General features: G+C 41.1%; 1 protein-coding gene and 1 pseudogene across 1 annotated transcript in view; both read left to right on the top strand.

The window, feature by feature from the left end:
- The window catches only part of ARMH4 (armadillo like helical domain containing 4), a 133,164-nt gene that overhangs the window by 20,855 nt on the left and 91,154 nt on the right, over positions 1 to 21,155 (top strand). The window lies entirely within an intron of this gene.
- LOC138074409 (iron-sulfur cluster assembly enzyme ISCU pseudogene) lies at positions 7,877 to 8,375 on the top strand (annotated as a pseudogene).

Consider the following 21,155-nt stretch of genomic DNA (forward strand, 5'->3'; position numbering starts at 1 on the left):
TTTATTGGTATGCATACCCGAAGTGAATCTGTCTTCCTAGCCATTGATCATCAGTTTGTGCTCTTAACTTAATTCTCTAAACCTCTTTAAGGGCAGGGTCAGAACTTTCTGCCTTGTGTGCACGATGGCTGTAGGTACTTGTTGCTGGGTAAGTGATAATCGGCAATGGAGTGTATGTATGGTTTTAGGACCCTTATCTTGTTTGATTAATGTGCTTTGTACTTGACTTACTCTGTTGGTTGTTGTTGTTTTAAATTCAGTGCTTATTTTGTATCTGAAGTTGAGCATTTTCTGTGTGAACAAAGCAGTGACTCCCAACTACCTTCTGTTGGGAATCTAGTAGGAATTTGCTTAGATTTGTTGCATTCCATTGTGGGGTTGAACATTATTTCATTTTCTCTTATTGGAATCTATAGTGATACCTAGACTCAGGTAAGGGGAACTCAATATAAATGATTCTTTTCTAAAATAAATAATTATTTGGGCTGCACTGGGTCTCCGTTGTGGGGTGATGGCCTCTCATGGAAGTTGGGCTTTCTTGGTGCAGTGCTCAGGCTCTGAAGTGCTCGGGTGCAGTAGTTGTGGGGCGCTGGTGCTCTAGTTGTGGCATGAGGGCTTAGTTGCCCCGCGGCATGTGGGGTCTTAGTTCCCTGACCAGGAATCGAGCCTGCATTCCCTGCATTGCAAGGCGGATTCTTAACTGGACCTGAACCACCAGGGAAGCCCCTTAAATGATTCTTTAAGACCACTTTGAGAAGCCAGAGTGGAAGGCAGGGAAAAAACGGTAAGGGGAGAGGAGGGAGATCCGATCTAGAAAAGTGAAAAAAAAAGTCGCTCAGTCGTGTGTCCAACTCTGCCACCCCATGGATTCTAGCCCACCAGGCTCCTCTGTCCATGGGATTCTCCAGGCAAAAATACTGCAGTGGGTTACCATGCCCTCCTCCAGGGGAATCTTCTCCACTCAGGGATTGAACCCAGATCTCCCACTTTGCAGGTGAATTCTTTATGTCTGAACCTAGAAACGTTATTGGAGTTAATTTGTTCAAAGATAATTTCCCCTCATGGGCCACTCTCATTTGCCACCTGGGGGTGACAAAAGCATGTAGATGGATTTTCCTTAAAAAGTTGATATCATATTCATTTGAAGTGTATGCATAATATAAATTAATAAAAATTATATTGTAGTCCTTTGAAGGCATTATTTTAAAGAGGAAGATAATGATTTAGAGTTCTGTTCAATTTTTTTCAATCACCATATGTTGAGGGCTTATTTTGTGCAAGGCACAATGCTTGATCCTGTGAGTAGGACACAAAGAAGAGTAAGACAGAATCTCTGGTTTTAAGAAGGTCAATATGCACAGGTATGATAAAACAAACACATTTCCACTAATTAATTTGTAAACCTCATTTTGAATTAGTTAAGTCATATTTTAAAGTTTGAAGGGAAATCTACTTTCATAGATATTTTTGCAAAATTAATAATCAACCTAACCAACCCATGATTTATCTTTTGAGTGTATGTGGATTATTATTTTAAAAATATTTTTTATTTTAAAAAATTTTGGTTGCACTAGGTCTTCACTGTTGCTTGCGGGCTTTCTCTAGTTGCAGAGAGCGGGAGCTACTCTTTCTTGCGGTGCACAGGCTTCTCATCGCAGTGGCTTCTTTTTTTTTTTCCCTCCCTCCCCTCCCCTCCCTCTAGTGGCTTCTTCTTGAAGCCAGGCTCTGGGTGCATGGGCTTCACTAGTTGTAGCATGTGGACTTAGTAATTGTGGCTTGCTGGCTCTAGGGTGTGCAGACTTCAGTAGTAGCGTCACAGGAACTCATTAGTGTGGCTCATGAACCCTAGAGTGTTCAGGCTTCAGCAGTGGCAGCACGTGGGCTCAGAAGTTGGAGCACATGGGCTTAGGTGCTCTGCTGCTTGTGGAATCCTCCTGGACCAGGGATCACACCCATGTCACCTACACTGGCAGGTGGATTTCCATCCCTGTGCCAAGTTCCTATGTGGATTGTTTTGCATAAGTTTTGTATGCTGCTGCTAAGTCGCATCAGTCGTGTCCGACTCTGTGCGACCCCATAGACGGCAGCCCACCAGGTTCCCCCGCCCCCGGGATTCTCCAGGCAAGAACACTGGAGTGAGTTGCCATTTCCTTCTCCAATGCATGAAAGTGAAAAGTGAAAGTGAAGTCGCTCAGTTGTGTCTGACTCTTAGCGACCCCATGGACTGTAGCCCACCAGGCTGCTCCGTCCCTGGGATTTTCCAGGCAAGAATACTGGAGTGGGTTGCCATTGTATATGTTTGCTTAATATTTCTTTACTAAATTACTGCAGAGAAAGGTTTTATTCTGGATGTCTCAGAATTTATAGATACAATAATATTAAAGCTTCTTTGTTTCTGTTTATAGCACCCTTGATAAATAGAACAATATTGCTGTAGTCTCACTTTCCAAAGGGAAATATTTAAGAGTCTGTCATCTGAATCCAAAGCGAGTTGTTTAATGAATAGAAGCTAGATTTAAGAACTTACATAACTTGTTTCAGTGCTCTATTAAGATAACTCAATTTAATTAGGGGCAGGATCTGTACAAGATAATAGAGAACACCAATTATATGGGGTCAAGGATGAAAAGGGTTTATGTACTGACCAGAAAATGTGAGGTTAGTTATGTAGACTGATCTTTTTAGCTTGCTAACCAGATATAGGAGATGACATTATCAAGAGAAGAATCCTCTAAAGAAAGTAATGTTAAATTAAATAAGAAAATATTTAGACATCTTTATGAAATATGGGTTGAATCCAGAATATCTATCAAGGAGGTGTTTGAAGTGCACAAATTATCTTGTCTCAAACAAGATATAAAATTTTTTCATGTATGTACCTTTTAAATATTGTGAAAGTTAGAATGGAGGAAATTACTAATGATTATGTTCACTATTACAGAGTTAATGGAAAGTTCGAACTTTAGTAAAATGTTTTTAAGAAATTTGTATAGATTAATATGGGAGGTTTAAAAAAATCACTGTGAGGGGATTTTAAAAAGAAAGAATTAAAGCAATTAACAGAAACACTTAAAGCAGAATAAGCAATAACATTTGAGATTTTATCTAATTTTAAAATGCACTGCAAATTACAGATGCTCTTATGAGTGAAATCTGGAATTTGAAAGTGGTGTTTGAAAAGCCAATAAACTCTCATTTAACTTACTAGACCTACTTTAAATGTAGATGATATGGATACTTTTGGAAACTCACTCTTTGGATTTCAGTTTCTGATGAAGACTCTGACAGACCCAGCCATAGCAAAATGACTAGGTCTTGCATAAAACACACACTTTAGTACATTAATGACATTGCTGTCAGAAAAAAATCTTCAAGGATTGTACTTTTTAGCTCAATCCATCCCAAAGTGAGCTGAAACCTAGCAAGTGAGCTGTAAGGAGTAAGCAAATTGGAAAGGGAAAGGCACTCTAGGACAATAGTAATACCAGGAGTCAACACTGGACTTGTAGCAGGAAGAGGAACCCAGGCTGAAATCCCCACATTAAGGCTGTGTCTTTAAGAGGGGAATAAAGCAGTTCCAGGTTTGTGTCACAGCCTGAATCCCTACAGAAGCAGAGGTAAATCTCCATGCCCAGTTGAAATGCATGATTTCCCCACAGATTAAAATCAAGCAAATGTAGTCTCATAATAAAAGATCAATAAACTGTCAAGGAAACAAACAGCCATGACTGAGAGTCAGCAGAAAAGTGAATTAATTGATTGACCTACTCCTTATCCAGGACCTGAGGTACTAAAATGATCAGAATAGAGTATGAAATAACCATGTATAAAAAGATTAAAAGAAAGAAAAGATGAAATCACAAAAATTGTCAATAATAAGAAACTGACAAAAATGACCCAGCAGATTTTTTTTAAAGAACAAATAAAGCATTGAGAAATAAAAATAAAATTGTTGGGGGAAAACTCTTGATAATTAAATGGTTAAATATGCAATAAGAGAGTTAGTGAATAGGAAGATCAGTTTAGAGATATTACAAACAGTGTAGTACCAAGAGGCAGCAAATGAGACAAGAGGGAAAAGCACCGGAAAAGTGGGACACATAGAGGAACAAATTCAAATATGTCAATAATGACAATAAATACAAGGGAACTAAATATGGTGTTCAGTTTAGTTCAGTTGCTCAGTCGTGTCGGACTCTTTGCGACCCCATGAATTGCAGCGCGCCAGGCCTCCCTGTCCATCACCAACTTCTGGAGTTCACCCAAACTCATGTCCATCGAGTCAGTGATGCCATCTTATCCTCTGTTGTCCCCTTCTCCTCCTGCTCCCAATCCCTCCCAGCATCAGAGTCTTTTCCAATGAGTCAGCTCTTCGCATGAGGTGGCCAAAGTATTGGAGTTTCAGCTTTAGCATCAGTCCTTCCAAAGAACACCTAGGATTGATCTCCTTTAGAATGGACTGGTTGGATCTCCTTGCAGTCCAAGGGACTCTCAAGAATCTCCTCCAACACCACAGTTCAAAAGCATCAATTCTTCGGCGCTCAGCCTTCTTCACAGTCCAACTCTCACATCCATACATGACCACAGGAAAAACCATAGCCTTGACTAGACGGACCTTTGTTGGCAAAGTAATGTCTCTGCTTTTGAATATGCTACCTAGGTTGGTCATAACTTTAATCACAGTTAGCTGTGGGATTTTTATAGATGTCTTTTATCAGGTTGAGAAAGTTTCTGCCTTTTCCTAGTTTGCTGAGACTTCTGTTTTTGTTTGTTTGTTTTTGGTCATTAATGGATATTGGATTTTATCAAGTGCTTTTTCTGAATCTGTGTTTCTGTACCTATTGAGATGATGATATGGTTTTTCTGTTAATATGGTGAGTTGTACTGATTGATTTTTGAATGCTAAGACAACTTTGTATTTTGGGGATAAGCCCAACTGTATCATCCTTTTAATGTCTTGGTTTCAATTTGCTAAAGTTTTTGAACAAAATAAAATTTAAGACAAAATGCATGACATAAAAAAATACTGTACCAAACTATTAGAGAATACACAATACCTTAAAGCACACAGTAAATATTTACACAAACTGATCATGTCCTAGACCATAAAGCCATCTTGACAAATTTCAAGAATTGATACCATGCAGGCCAATTCTCTGATGTCTGCTCAATTTAGACATTTAAAATAAAAAGATAAATTGTCCCATACCTTTAAAAATTAAAAAAAAAACTTCTAAATAATTTATGTATCATTTTGCAACCCCATGGACTATAGCCTGCCAGGCTCCTCTGTCCATGGGATTTTCCAGCCAAGAGAGCTGGAGTGGGTTGCCATTGCCTTCTCTAGGGGATCTTCCCGACCCAGGGATTGAACCTGGGTCTCCCGCATTGCGGGCAGATGCTTTACCCTCTGAGCTACCAGGGAAGCCCATAGTATAAAATAAGAGTAATTAAAAATGAATCCTAGTGAAATATTCTTTCAAAACTTGTAAGATGAAGATATTTAAAGGGAAATAGCCTTTATGGAGTAGGAAATGGCAACCCACTCCAGTATTCTTTTTTTTTTTAAATCTATTTATTTATTTGGCTGCCCTGAGTCTTACCTGTGGAATGTGTACTCTTAATTGCGGCATGTGGGATCTAGTTCCCTGGCCAGGGATTGAACACAGGCCCCTTGCAGTGTCTTTGCCACTGGACCATCAGGGAAGTCCTGCATTCCAGTATTCTTGCCTGGAGAATCCCATGGACAGAGGAGCCTGGCAGGCTACAGACCACGGGGTTGCAAAGAGTCAGACACAACTGAAATGATTTCGCATAGCACGTTTAGCCTTTAAAGTTTCTGTTAGAAAAGAAGAAAGTCTGAGAATTAACGTCCCAGGCAGCCTTCACCTTAAGCTATAAAAACAAAAGAACCCCAAAATAGAAGGAATGAAGTAATAAAAAAAATAAGATTTCATTATTTTACTTTTCCATTTCACTGATCCATGACGGCTTGACTAAGATTTTGTAAAATTTGTATGGAAGAACAAGAGTTGTCCATATAGAAAATATTAAATCAGAGTGAATATAACCTGATATACAGAAACTGATTCCATATGGTCTAAAACTGATGTGAAACATGAAATTCAAAAGCTTGAGAAAAATTATAGAATATCTCACTGCACTAATGATACAGAAGGATTTTTTTGAAGTCATGACACAAAAATTGCTCACCACAAGGAAAATGTTGATAAAACCAGCTGAAACTGAAAACTCTTATAAGAAGTTAACTAGAAAGGCAGTGAATGTACAACTTCTAAAACTGGGGAAGGTTGGAAATTCCCTGGTGGTCCGATGGTTAAGGCACTGGTCTTTCACTGCTGTGGATATGGGTTCAGTCTCTGGCGGAGGAACTAAGATCCCACAAGCCACGTGGCCAAAACAACAACAAAAAGCTAGGGTAGGTGTTTGAAATACATATAATTTTATAATACATGTAACTGATAAAGGATTGTGTCTAGAATAGTGAGAACTCCAAAAAATCAATAGGGAAGTGACAGACAACCCAAAAGAAGAAGGAGCAAACATGATTAGGTAGAGATACACAAACTTATGATCAAATATACAACCTCAGAAATAATTTAATTACAAAAATGCAAATTACCTCTACAGTGACATACCATTTTATATACACTGGATTGAAAAAAAAAAAGGGTGACAATAACAAAGGTTGGTGAGGATGTGGAGCTAAGGAAGTATATCGAGACATTATTTAGAATGTTGAACACTTCTATTCCTTTGACCGAGCAAGTCTACTTTTAGGAACATGCCCTAAGGAAACCCCTTTGAATAGATCTATTAGAGATCATATATGAATGTTCATAACAGTACTATACATAACAGCAAAAAATTGGCAACTAAATAACTCAAAAGTTTATCCACACAAGGCTAAATAAGTAGTGCTAAGTCGCTTCAGTTGTGTCCGACTCTGTGTGACCCCATAGATGGCAGCCCACCAGGCTCTTCTGTCCCTGGGATTCTCCAGGCAAGAATACTGGAGTGGGTTGCCATTTCCTTCTCCAATGCATGCATGCATGCATGCAAGCTAAGTCGCTTCAGTCGTGTCCAACTCTCTGCGACCCTATGGACAGCAGCCCACCAGGCTCCTCTATCCATGGGATCCTCTAGGTAAGAATACTGGAGTGGGTTACCATTTCCTTCTCCAATAAATAGTGACATGCTTGCAAAATGGAATACCATAAATTGGTGAAATTTACAAACTGGTATTTTGTTAGATGTGTGTAACTTAAAATCATAATTTTGAGTGGAAAAAGAGATCCTGAAGTAAAGCATTCAGTAATTTTTTTCTCCATTACATGCTTCTTGCTGTTTTACCAAAACATTTTTAAAAATTGAAGTATAATTGATTTACAGGTGTATGGCAAAGTAATTCATCATTCAGTAATTTTTTATGACATTCAGGGGAAGTAGGTGGTTAAGATGATAGAGGAATATGCAAATAGATGCCACAGTATTAGTAATATTCCAGGTTTTTTCACTTATTAAGCTTAACAGCATAAATATGATCTATATTCTCTTGCATATATCTAATATTACATGATAAAAATGTGAAAACGGCAGAAATGCTTAAGTTTTAAGAAATGTAATGAAATTCTATAACGTCTAAGTCAGCTTAATTGTGAGCTGTTGAATTTTGTGGTCATGATTTCAGTAGTTTCTGGGGTTCTTCAACCCCTTCCAATCCCAGGGAGCCATCTGCTGGAGAATTGCTTCAACTCCTTAAAATGAGATTCATTTTCTTTTCTGACGTTTAAGTTTTGCACCCAGTTTGATACCCAAATTAAAAATAAATTGGAGGCAGGTGCAAGCCCACAAGATGGCGGCGGCTGGAGGGCCGCCTGAGGCGGGCGGCGTTGGCCCTGCTGCTCCCGGCCCCACGCCTGCCCACCTGGGAGCTGTCAGCCCCCGCTCGGCTCTATCACAAGACGGTTGTTGATCATTACGAAAATCCCCGAAACGTGGAGTTCCTTGACAAGACATCTAAAAATGTCGGGACTGGATTGGTGGGGGCTTCAGCGTGTAGTGATGTCATGAAATCACAGGTTCAAGTGGACGAAAAGGGGAAGATGGTGGACACCAGGTTTGAAACATCTGGCTGTGGTTCTGCCATTGCCTCCAGCTTGTTAGCCACCGAATAGGTAAAGGGGAAGACGGTGGAGGAAGCCTTGACCATCAAAAACACAGATCTCGCCAAGGAGCTGTGCCTGCTGCCTGTGACACTGCACTGCTCCGTGCTGCCTGAAGGCGCCAAGGCCACCCTGGCTGATTACGAACGGAAAACAGAACCCCAAAGAGAAGAGGCCGGGAAGAAATGAGCCCCTGGTGATGCCTTGAAGGTCCCACAGGCTGCCAGCCCCCCAGCCATGCACACACAGGTGTTCAGAAGCCCTCCCGCTGCAGTAAATGAGCTCTGAGATTTGTACACTGGCTGCTCACCTTGTGACTCTAACTCAAGCAAAATACACAGCCTGGTTGTTCTGAACCCGCTGGTTTCTTGCAGCTCACTTTCATCGCCTTAACCTCACGTGTGTCTATTTAGATTTGTGTGTATGACCCCAAAACTGAAATCAATAGTGAAGTCTCTATTGATTTGGGTAGTCGTGAAGTGCACAATGTCTAATTTTACCTGAATCTTTTGGGGGAAGATTACCAGTAGAATGCCTTGATAAGATTATTTGGTAGGACCAAATAATAAGTATTGTACAAGTATTTATGTACATTATACATAAAACAGATTTTGCATCTATATAGTAAAGGAATGTAAGACTAAATAAATAAATTGGAAAGTAAAAATAAAATGGAAAATTAAAGCAGTACCATCCCTAGTGCTTTATTTGCTCTTTATGTGTGGAAACCATTCTACAGTGGCTTTTGATTATATTGTATAGGGGCTCCCAGGAAAACACAAGGCAACAAACATTTCTTCTTTTAAAAGTCTGGCACTGGGAGCTGTCAGAGCCATTCTTTTTATAGGGGAAATGGGAGAAAGACTCATATATGCTTAGCTTCCACCCAGAGAATTCACCCTGTTTCTTTTCACTGTATCCTTCATCTTCATGTGCCCTAATTTATGTGGCTTAGTTTTGATTTTAAACTTTGTAAAGAGAAAGAGAAGTTTGACTCTTAAACCTAATGAATAAATAGGCAAAAGATAAGGATTCAGATTAATCACTGCTGTTCCAAAGAGTTTTAGTCGCTCAGTTGTCGCTGACTCTTTGTGACCCCATGGATTGTAACCCACCAGGCTCCTCTGTCCATGAAGTTCCCCAGGCAAGAATACTGGAGTGGGTTGCCATTCCCTTCTCCAGGGGATCTTTCCAACTTTGGCTACCAAATGCGAGGAGCCAACTCATTGGAAAAGACATTGATCCTGGGAAAGATTGAAGGCAAAAGGAGAAAAGGATGACAGAGGATGAGACAGTTAGATAGGATCACCAACTCAATGAACATGAATTTGAGCAGACTCTGGGAGATAATGAAGAACAGGGAAGCCTGGTGTGTTGTAGTCCATGGGGTTGCAAAGAGTTGGATGTGACTTAGCAACTGAAAAATAAACAACAACAATTCCAAAGAGACAGAAAGTTCAGGTAGGAGCCTATTCTTACTGTAACTCAAGGATAGCCAGGTCATGTTGGGGAACAAGTGTTACTGGTGGGGTTCTTCCTACTCCTATTATTGGGATGACAAATTCTCAACCAAGGGTTCCCTTGGACTTGTCAGTAGTACTCTGGAAATGCTAGCTATGTCTCTGTCTTCTAGAGCTATAAAATTGTCTAAACAGTGATGAGAAATGGAGCATCTTTGGTGGGAACTGCTTATTAAATGGCAACTGGACTTTGCAGTAGAATCAGGTTACTCAGGCCAGGACCACAAGACAAACTTTCTCCAATATCTTCTATTGAATTTGTTGGGGGAATCATGGCCCTGGCCCTGAAAGGAGTGAAAACTTTTAGTTTTGGTAACCAGAGGTAGAAATGTTTGCAATAAATAAAGAAAAGAGGCCTGACCTAGAGAGTCAAAAATTTGGGGTTTCACAAACTCGTTTGAGGCTCTGCTGTGATATTTGAACACCCAAGGCAGTATATCACCAGTAAAGAAGACTGTAAGTAATACAGAATTGATAAAACTTGCTCTGCTTAGTCAAGTGTGTACATTTGAAGGATAACGCCGGCACAGGCTTCTCACTGCAGTGGCTTCTCTTGTGGAGCATGGGCTCTAGGGCTCGCAGACTTCAGTACTTGTGGCTCCTGGACTCTAGATCAATAGTGGTGGCTCATTTAGCTGCTCCATGGCATGGGGGATCTTCCCAGACCAGGGATTGAACCTGCGTCTCCTACACTGGCAGGCAGATTTTTTACCAGTGAGACACTAGGGAAGCCCTGAGCAATGCTTCTTTCTACAGGTTCTTTTTTTTTTTCGTTTTTGGTCCTACCTTTAGATAGAATAATTGTGCGTGTGTGTTTTATGTTGATCCACATGCTTCTTTGGGATTCAGATAAATGAAAATAAAATTGGGGGTTTATTTTAACAAAATTACAGAATCCAGAAAGCATGACCCTATAGCCATTAACATATAACCTGATAGTGTTATTTGAAAATTCAGTTCATTTAAAAATTCAGTTCTTTAAATCAGAGATTTTGTTACTGTTTCTAGCACAGTTTGCTGAGTGGTTATTTCATTTTGTTGTCCTTTGTTTTCAGAAGTGTTCATGACATCATTATTTCTCTTGGGTGCATCTATTGAAAGACTGGCTAAATACAGATGAGTTTTTCTTCAGTTTTCATGAGCGAAAGATGAATGCATACAACTCTGGGTTATTTTGTACCTGTCCATTTGATATGTTGCCTTTGTGCTTATTGCAAGATTACTCTGAGGAATGTGTTACCCATTGCTTATTAAATGCTACTCTGTGTTTCCTTAGATCCAGCCAGTTGTTAAAAGCACAGATCTAGTTCCCTGACTGTGCATTCGGCCATCCATCCATCCATCCAACAAATATTGAGTCGTGACTTTTGCCAGGCGCTGGGTTAGTCTTTGGTGATACAACAGAGGACAAGATTATCCTTCCTTTATTCAATAGTTTCACACCTTTTTGGGTCAAGCTGCTATAAAATATATTATTTTGCTAATATTAGAAAGGTGATCATACCTTTTTGTTACTGATCTGTAATAGTAGTCAACGGTCCACTGAAAATTGTGGCAGGGTACAGATGATATACTATTAAAGATATTTAACAGCTACAGAATGATCGTAACCTTCTAAAAATGAGAAAATTCCCTGGCAGAAATCAATACTGAGGGAATAAGGCTAGACTGAAGGAGAACTCATTCTGTTCATATGGTTCATGGGGTTCTCAAGGCAAGAATACTGAAGTGGTTTGCCGTTCCCTTCTCCAGTGGAGATCTAGTTCATTCTAAAGGAAATCAGTCCTGAATGTTCATTGGATGGACTGATGTTGAAGCTGAAACTCTAATACTTTGGCCACATGATCATAGAGCTGACTCATTTGAAAAGACCCCGGTGCTGGAAAGATTGAAGGTGGGAGGAGAAGGGGACGACAGAGGATGAGATGGTTGGGTGGCACCACCGACTCAGTGGACATGAGTTTGAGTAAACTCCGGGAGTTGGTGATGGACAGGGAGGCCTGGTGTGCTGCAGTCCATGGGGTCACGAAGAGTCGGACATGACTGAACAGCTGAACTGAACTGAAGGAGGACTCTCACTCCTGTAAGGCTTGTATTCCTCTTCTTTTCTCTACACAGTCTCTGACACTTTCTTTCCTATCACTATGTCCTCAAATATACTCAGATATTAAAAGTGAAACCTTATAAACTTCTTTGTGTTGAAGGTCAGGGTTGGTGGTAAAAGAAGAAGACTTTTCTCTTTCATCCCACACATCAATCAGGGCCCTTCCTTTTCTGATGGTGTAAAAATTGTATATTACTCAATCTGGTGTTTCTGAAGAAAGTGCTCCTCGGTTTTATCATCTGACTTGGAGTTAGATGTCTCATGTCAGCATTTCAGGTGAGGGAGGAGAAGGAAGACTTTACCAGGGTGGGTGAGTACGGGAGAGATCGAGATACCTTGACCTAAGCAAGGCCCTCTAAAGTGCATTGTGAAGGGAGCAGCTGTGGCCTGCTGCTGCTGCTAAGTCGCTTCAGTCGTGTCCGACTCTGTGTGACCTCATAGACGGCCTAGATTTGCATAGATGCAGCTATCTTTTCAGGATACAAAAGGATGGAGGAAGATGACTTTTGAGGTCCCTTTCATTATTTTTATATCTCTGTGTTCCTCCTCCGACAGCTTTATTGATGTATAACTGACAAACTGTAGGATGTTTAATGTGTACACCATGGTAATTTGATACACACCTACACTGTGAAAGAATTTCCACCATCAGATTAATTAACACATTCATCATCTCACATATTTACCTTCTTAATTTTTGGTGAGAACATTTTAAGTTCTCTTCTCATAGCAAATTTCAGTTGTACAATATGGTGTTATCAGCTGTAGTGACCATATTATACATTAGGTCCTCAAACTTTATTCATCTTATAACTGAAAGTTTGTATCCTTTTACCAATTCTTCCTATTTTTACCTCCATTCATAGACCCTGGCAATTACTTTTCTATTCTTTGTTTCTATGAATTAGACTTTTAATTCCACATATAAGTGATACCATGTAGTATTTGTCTTTCTCTGACTTATTTCACTTAGCATAATGTTCTCCAGGTTTATCCATGTTGCCAGTGACAGGATTTCTCTTTTTTTGAAGGCTTAAATAATATTCCATATGTATATATACACACACACATGCATACCTGCATGTATAATATAAATTGCATAGTATAAATAATATCCCATATATAAACATATTTATAAATATACACTACATCTTTATCCATTCATCCATTGGTTGACGCTTAGGTTGTTTCCATACCATAGCTATTGTGGATAATGCTGCTGTGAACTTGGAAGTGCAGAGATCTCTTTGGGTTGAAGGTTTCATTTCCTTTGGATATATACCCAGAAGTGGGATTTCTTGTGTGTGAAAGTGTTAGTCACTCAGTCGTGTCCGACTCTTTGTGACCCTGTGGACTGGGGTCCACCAGGCTCTTCTGTCCACGGAATTCTCCAGGCAAGAATACTCGAGGGGGTAGCCATTCCTTCTCAACCCAGGGACTGAACTCGGGTCTCTCACATTGCAGGCAGATTCTTTATCGTCTGAGTCACCAGGGAAGCCCCTTGGATCATATAGTTAGCTCTTTCTAAGATAACGAATGAAAACCTACTGTATAGCAGAGAACTCTGTACCTAACTCTATACCTAAATGGGAAGGAAATCCAAAAAAGAGGAGATATATGTATATGTATGGGCTTAATAACCCAGATGTGAAGTTATTGATATTTCTTTCTACAATCTTGATTCCAGCTTGTGCTTCCTCCAGCCCAGTGTTTCTCATGATGTACTCTTCATATAAGTTAAATAGCAGGGTGACAACATACAGCCTTGACGTACTTCTTTTCCTATTTAGAACCAGTCTGTTGTTCCATGTCCAGTTCTAACTGTTGCTTCCTGACTTGCATACAGGTTTCTCAACAGGCAAGTCTGGTGGTCTGGTATTCCCATCTCTTTAAGAATTTCCCACAGTTGATTGTGATCCACACAGTCAAAGGCTTTGGCATAGTCAATAAAGCAGAAGTAGATGTTTTCCTGGAACGCTCTTGCTTTTTTGATGATTCAGCAGATGTTGGCGGTTTGATCTCTGGTTCCTCTCCAGCTTGAACACCTGGAAGTTCATGGTTCACATACTGTTGAAGCCTGGCTTGGAGAATTTTGAGCATTACTTTGCTAGCCTGTGAGATGAGTGCAATTGTGCTGTAGTTTGAGCATTCTTTGGCATTGCCTTTCTTTGGGATTGGAATGAACACTGACCTTTTCCAGTCCTGTGGCCACTGCTGAGTTTTCCGAATTTGTTGGCATATTGAATGCAGCACTTTCACAGCATCATTTTTCAGGATTTGAAATAGCTCAACTGGAATTCCATCACCTCCACTAGCTTTGTTTATAGTGATGCTTCCTAAGACCCACTTGACTTTACATTCCAGGATGTCTGGCTTTAGGTGAGTGATCACACCATCATGATTATCTGGGTCATGAAGATCTTTTTTTGTACAGTTCTTCTGTGTATTCTTGCCACCTCTTCTTCATATCATCTGCTTCTGTTAGGTCCATGCTATTTCTGTCCTTTATTGTGCCTATCTTTGCATGAAATATTCCCTTGGTATCTCTAATTTTCTTGAAGAGATCTCTAGTCTTTCCCATTCTGTTGTTTTCCTCTTATTTCATTGCATTGATCGCTGAGGAAGGCTTTCTTATCTCTTCTTTCTATCCTTTGCAACTCTGCATTCAGATGGGTATATCTTTCCTTTTCTCCTTTGCCTTTCACTTCTCTTCTTTTCACAGGTATTTGTAAGGCCTCCTCAGATAACTGTTTTGCCTTTTTGCATTTCTTTTTCTTGGGGACAGTCTTGATTCCTGCCTCCTGTACAGTGTCATGAACCTCCACCCATATTTCTTCAGGCACTCTGTCTATCAGATCGAATCCCTTGAATCTATTTGTCACTTCCACTGTAAATCATAAGGGATTTGATTTAGGTCATACCTGAATCATGTAATGGTTTTCCCTTTCCCTAACTTGCATCCTTTGGAGAAGGCACTGGCGACCCACTCCAGTACTCTTGCCTGGAAAATCCCATGGACAGAGGAGCCTGGTAGGCTGCAGTCCATTGGGTCGCACAGAGTCGGACACGACTGAGTGACTTGACTTTCACTTTTCATGCATTGGAGAAGGAAATGGCAACCCACTCCAGTGTTCTTGCCTGGAGAATCTCAGGGATGGAGGAACCTGGTGGGCTGCCTTCTATGGGGTCACACAGAGTCGGACACGACTGACGTGACTTAGCAGCAGCAACAACCTGCATCCCTATGCAGATGACACTACCCTTATGGCAGAAAGTGAAGAAGAACTAAGGAGCCTCTTGATGAAAGCGAAAGAGGAGAGTGAAAAAGTTGGCTTAGAACTCAGCATTCAGAAAACTAAGGTCATGGCATCTTGTCCCATCACTTCATGGCAAATAGATGGGGAAGCAATGGAAGCAGTAACAGACTTTATTTTTCTGGACTCCAAAATAACTGCAGATGGTGACTGCAGCCATGAAATTAAAAGACGCTTGCTCCTTGGAGGAAAGGTTATGACCAAATTAGACAGCATATTAAAAAGCAGAGACATTACTTTGCCAACAAAGGTCCATCTAGTCAAAGCTATGGATTTTCCAGTAATCATGTATGGATGTGAGAGTTGGGCTATAAAGAAAGCTGAGCACTGAAGAATTGATGCTTTTGAACTGTGGTGTTGGAGAAGACTCTTGAGAGTCCCTTGGACTGCAAGGAGATCCAACCAGTCTATCCTAAAGGAAATTAGTCCTGTATAGTCATTGGAAGGACTGATGCTGAAGCTGAAATTCCGATATTCTGGCCACCTGATGCAAAAAGCTGACTCATTTAAAAAGACCCTGATGCTGGGAAAGATTGAGGGCAGGAGGAGAAGGGGATGACAGAGGATGAGATGGTTGGATGACATCACCGACTCTATGGACATGAGTTTGAGTAACCTCCGGAAGTTGGTGTTGGACAGGAAGGCCGGTGTGTTGCAGTCCATGGGGTTGCAAAGAATCAGACACAACTGACCAACTGAACTGAACTGAACTAAATGACCCAGGTAACCATGATGGTGTAGTCACTCACCTAGAACCGCAAATCCTGGAGCATGAAGTCAAGTGGGCCTTAGGAAGCATTACTATGAACAGAGCTAGTAGAGGTGATGAAATTCCAGCTGAGCTGTTTCAAATGCTAAAAGATGATGCTGTTAAAGTGGTGCACTCAATATGCCAGCAAACTCAGCAGTGGACTGGTAAAGGTCAGTTTTCATTGCAGCCCCAAAGAAGGGCAGTGCCAAATAATGTTCAAATACAATTGTGCTCATTTCACATGCTAGGAAGGTAATGCTCAAAATTCTTCAGGCTAGGCTTCAACAGTCTGTGAACCAAGAACTTCCAGATATACAAGCTGGATTTCAAAAAAGCAGAGGAACCAGAGATCAAGTTGCCAACATCCACTGGATCATAGAAAAAGCAAGAGAATTCCAGAAAAAATCTACTTCTACTTCATTGGCTATGCTAAAGCTTTTGACTGTGTGGATCACAACAAAATTCTCAAAGGAGATGGTAATACCAGACCATTTTACCTGCCTCCTGAGAAGCTTGTATACAGATCAAGAAGCAACAATTAGAACTGGATATGGAACAATGGACTGGTTCAAAATTGGGAAAGGAGTACGTCAAAGCTGTATATTGTCACCCTGCTTATTTAAGTTATATGCAGAGTACATTGTGGGCTGAATGAAGCATAAGCTGGAATCAAGATTGCCAGGAGAAATATCAATAATCTCAGATATGCAGATGACACCACTCTAATGGCAGAGAGCGAAGAGGAACTAGAGAGTCTCTTGATGAAAGTGAAAGAGGAGAGTGAAATAGTTGGCTTAAAACTCAACATTCAAAAAAAAAGATCATGGCATCCAGTCCCATCACTTCATTGCAAATAGATGGGGAAACAATGGAAACAGTGACAGACTTCAGTTTCTTGGGCTCTAAAATCACTGCAGTGACTGCAGCCATGAAATGTAAAGATGCTTGCTCCTTGGAAGAAAAGCTGTGACAAACCTAGACAGTATATTTAAAAGCAGAGACATCACTTTGCAGATAAAAGTCCTTATAGTCAAAGCTATGGTTTTTCCAGTAGTCATGTATGTATGTGATAGTTGGACCATAAAGAAGGCTGAGGGCTGAAGAATTGATGCTTTTGAATTGTGGTGCTGGAGAAGACTTCTGAAATCCCTTGGAAGCACGGAGATCAAACCAGTCAATCCTAGAGGAAATCAACCCTGAATATTCATTGGAAGGACTGATGCTGAAGCTGAAGCTCCAATAGTTTGGCTACCTGATGCAAAGAGCCAACTCATTGGAAAAGACCCTGATGCTGGGAAAGACTGAAGGCAAGAAAAGAGGAGGAGAAGACAGAGGATGAGATGGTTGTATAGCATCACCAGCTCAATGGACATGAGTTTGAGCAAAGTCTGGGTGATAGTGAAGGACAGGGAATCCTTGTGTGCAGTATTCCATGGACTCACAAAGAATCAGACATGACTGAGCAACTGAACAACAACATGGGCTTCCCAGGTGGCTCTGGTAGTCGAGAACTTGCTTGACAATGCAGGAGACAGAAGAGATGTAGGTTTGATCCCTGGATTGGGAAGATCCCCTGGTGATGGGCATGGCAACCCACTCCTGTTTTCTTGCCTGGAGAATTCTACAGACAGAGGGTCTTAACGGGCTACAGTCCATAGGGTGGCAAAGAGTCCGACACGACTGAAGTGACTTAGTATACATGCATGTGTACATATGGCTGATTCACTTGGTCATACAGCAGGAACTGACATAGCGGTGTGAAGAAAATATACTCCAATTAAAAAGTAATAATAATGATAAAATAAAAAAGAGCTAACCAGCTCTGGTTAGCTGGCTATTTTTATTTTAGAGTGTAGTTTCTTTGCACTGCTATGTCAGTTCCGTCTGTTTAGCAAAGTGAATCAGCCATGTGTATACCTTTATCCCGTCTTTTTTGGATTTCCTTTCCATTTAGGTTAACACAGAGGACCGGGGAGAGTTCTCTGTGCTATATAGTAGGTTTTCATTAGTTATCTATTTTATACATTGTAGTGTATATATCGGAGAAGGCAATGGCACCCCACTCCAGTACTCTTGCCTGGAAAATCCCATGGACAGAGGAGCCTGGTGGGCTGCAGTCCTTGTGGTCACTAGGAGTCGGACACGACTGAGCAACTTCACTTTCACTTTTCCCTTTCATGCATTGGAGAAGGAAATGGCAACCCACTCCAGTGTTCTTGCCTGGAGAATCCCAGGGACGGGGGAGCCTGGTGGGCTGCCGTCTATGGGGTTGCACAGAGTTGGACACGACTGAAGTGACTTAGCAGCAGCAGCAGTGTATATATGCTGTCTTCCATGGTGACTTAGACGGTAAAGAACCTGCCTGCAATGCCGGAGACCCGGGTTTGATCCCTGGGTCGGGAAGATGCCCTGGAGAAGGGAATGGCAACTCTCTTCCTCTCCAGTATTCTTGCCTGAGAAATCTCATAGACAGAGGAGCCTGGTGGGCCATATTACATGGGGTCACAAAGAGTTGGACACGACTGTGTAACTAACACTCTACACTTCCATAGTGTATGTACGTGTCAGTCTCTGTCTCCCAATTCGTTCCACCCACCCCTTTCTACTTGATATCGTGTCCCCTCTGTTTGTGTCTCTGTTTCTGCTTTGCAAATAATACGATCTATACCATTTTTCTAGATTCCACATATATACATTAATATACGATATTTGTTTTAGCTCTGTATTTTAAAGAGGAGGAGCTAATTGAACACATTGAGGACCAAGTATAAGTTATCCTTGGTGGTTGGTGGTGGTCAGAGGATAATGGTTCAGTGATAAAAGCTGGAAATCGAGGGCTCAGAGCTCTGGCTTTGCCTTTGCGTTCTCAGGGGGTCAGAATCATATTGTCATGATTTTCCTATCAAGAACAACCCTCTAGGTTTGTGGAGAGGAAAAGTAACTAAAAGTGATTTTACAAAGTTTAAAAATAGAGAAATTTTCTTTTTAGTTCATCACCAATTTCTGTCTACAGTAGGATGATCAGTAAAATTGTCAAAAAGCCTTAATGATTCCTGATAGCTTTCTCCATAATCCAGTGACTCTGTTACTTTTTCCTATCCACCTTCCTTCTCAGCTTCACTTTAACTGAAGTCCCTGGCCCATCTTTTTTCCCCTTCCAGCTTTATTGAGATATTAATGACATATAACATATATGAGTTTAAGATACATAAGGTGATGATTTGATACCCACACACATATATGTATATATATTGTAAAATTATTACTGCAGTAAGGTTAGTTTACACTTCCATCCCCTCAAGTAATTACCATTTTTTGGTTTGGTGATACTATTTAAGATCTATTATCTTAATAACTTTCAAGTACATAATACAGTGTTGTTAATCATAGTCACCATGCTTTAGGTTAGATCCCCCAAAATTACACATCATGTTGTTGGGAGTCTGTATCCTTTTCTGGTTCATCTTCATAATCATTCTTTTCACCCACAATCTACTGCTCCTTCCTTAGTTGAGCTCTCCTAGCAAAACTTGGCCCTGGTTAAATGTCTCTGCCTACTCCACTTCTCCACCCACCCATTTGGTAATGTGGCTGAAGAAAAACACACTGATCATCTTCGTATGCTTTGCTTTAAATTTGTAACATTACAGATGGACTCACGTGGACTCATAGGGTTGCCTGGCAGTCTGACCACATCCACCAGTTTTGTATTTGACCAGGGAAAGAAATATGACAGCTTTCACATGCTCCCTGCCCCAAATCTAGCCACCCGCCTGCACCTGTGACCCTGCAGAGGTGGATGTGTCCAAGCTGGCCATGTACTGCATTCCCTCCCTTCTCCGTAACAGCAGAGAAGCCAATCTTATATGGTGGACACTACGTGCCAGGCTTAGTTCTGAGTACCTGATATATTAACTGATGTAATCCTTACAACAGCCCTGTGTGGTAGGACTCATACCAGTTTTACAGTGAGGGAGCTGAGGCACACCAGAATTCAGTAATTTGTCTGAAACCACTCAGCCGTAGTAAGTGGCTCCAGAGTCCATGTGTATCATTTCTCTATCACACCTCATCTCTCAGGACATTTCTCCTGCTGCTCTTCCCTCCTGCATCATCAGTTCCCTCCTTTCTACCAGATCTTACTTGTCAATTACAGGCAAATTCTAACAGTTTCTGCTTTCAGAACCTTGACCCCATATCTCCCTCCTGCTGTCCCCTAATGACCCTATTCTCTTCTCCAAATTTCTTGTGTTTTCTCTACCTATATCTGCTTCCTTTTCCCCAATTTACTTTGGAAGCACTTCAGTCTGACTTTTGTCCCTACCATTCCAGGAATGCAGCTTTTGTCAAGGTCATGAATGACTTCCCAAATGTCTAAACCAGAGGGACAGTCGTCGTTTGTTACTCAGCCCCCTACTCAGAAATGTTTTCTTCTCTTGTTTTGATTTTCTCCTGCAGTCACTTCTCTGTCTCCTTTGCTGGATCTCCCCCTGCTGGCCAGCCTCTAAATGTTTGATTGTCCAGGGCTTCGGCTGGCCCACTTCCCTTTCATCCACTCTCATTCTCTTGATGATCTCAGTCAGTGTCAAGGCCTTAAATATAATTTACAAGCTGATGACTCCTAGGTTTTTATTTCTAGCTTTGACCTTCCTTAGACTTCCAGCATTTCCATTTGGCTATCATAGGCACAAGCATCTCCCAATTAATATATTTCACATAAAATTCTTGATTTGCCTCTTTAGTTCTCATTTTTGGCTCTTTAGTTCTCATTTTTAATAAAGTGAGATCTTCTTCTCACATGCCATATTGTAATTATCAGCAGGGCTCCACCTTCAAATTACATCTCAGGTCTGATCACCTCTCTCTTTTTGCAGGACTGCACCCTCATCCGAAGCATCATCCTCTATTCCCTGGATTTTTGCAATAGCCTCCTATGAGTCTCTTTGCTTTGTCTCTTGCTCTAAGATAACCTGTTCTCCACCATGTAGCCAGTCATTCTTTACAAATCTGTTTTAGAAGTGGCCTCTGCTTACCCCCGGAGAAGGCAATGGCACCCTACTCCAGTACTCTTGCCTGGAAAATCCATGGACAGAGGAGCCTGGTAGGCTGCAGTCCATGGGGTCACTAAGAGTCAGACAAGACTGAACAACTTCACTTTCACTTTTCACTTTCATGCATTGGAGAAGGAAATGGCAACCCACTCCAGTGTTCTTGCCTGGAGAATCCCAGGAGTGGGGAAGCCTGGTGGGCTGCTGTCTATGGGGTCGCACAGAGTTGGAC

This window comes from Capricornis sumatraensis, chromosome 2 (genome assembly GCF_032405125.1).
Source record: "Capricornis sumatraensis isolate serow.1 chromosome 2, serow.2, whole genome shotgun sequence".
NCBI lineage: Eukaryota > Metazoa > Chordata > Mammalia > Artiodactyla > Bovidae > Capricornis > Capricornis sumatraensis.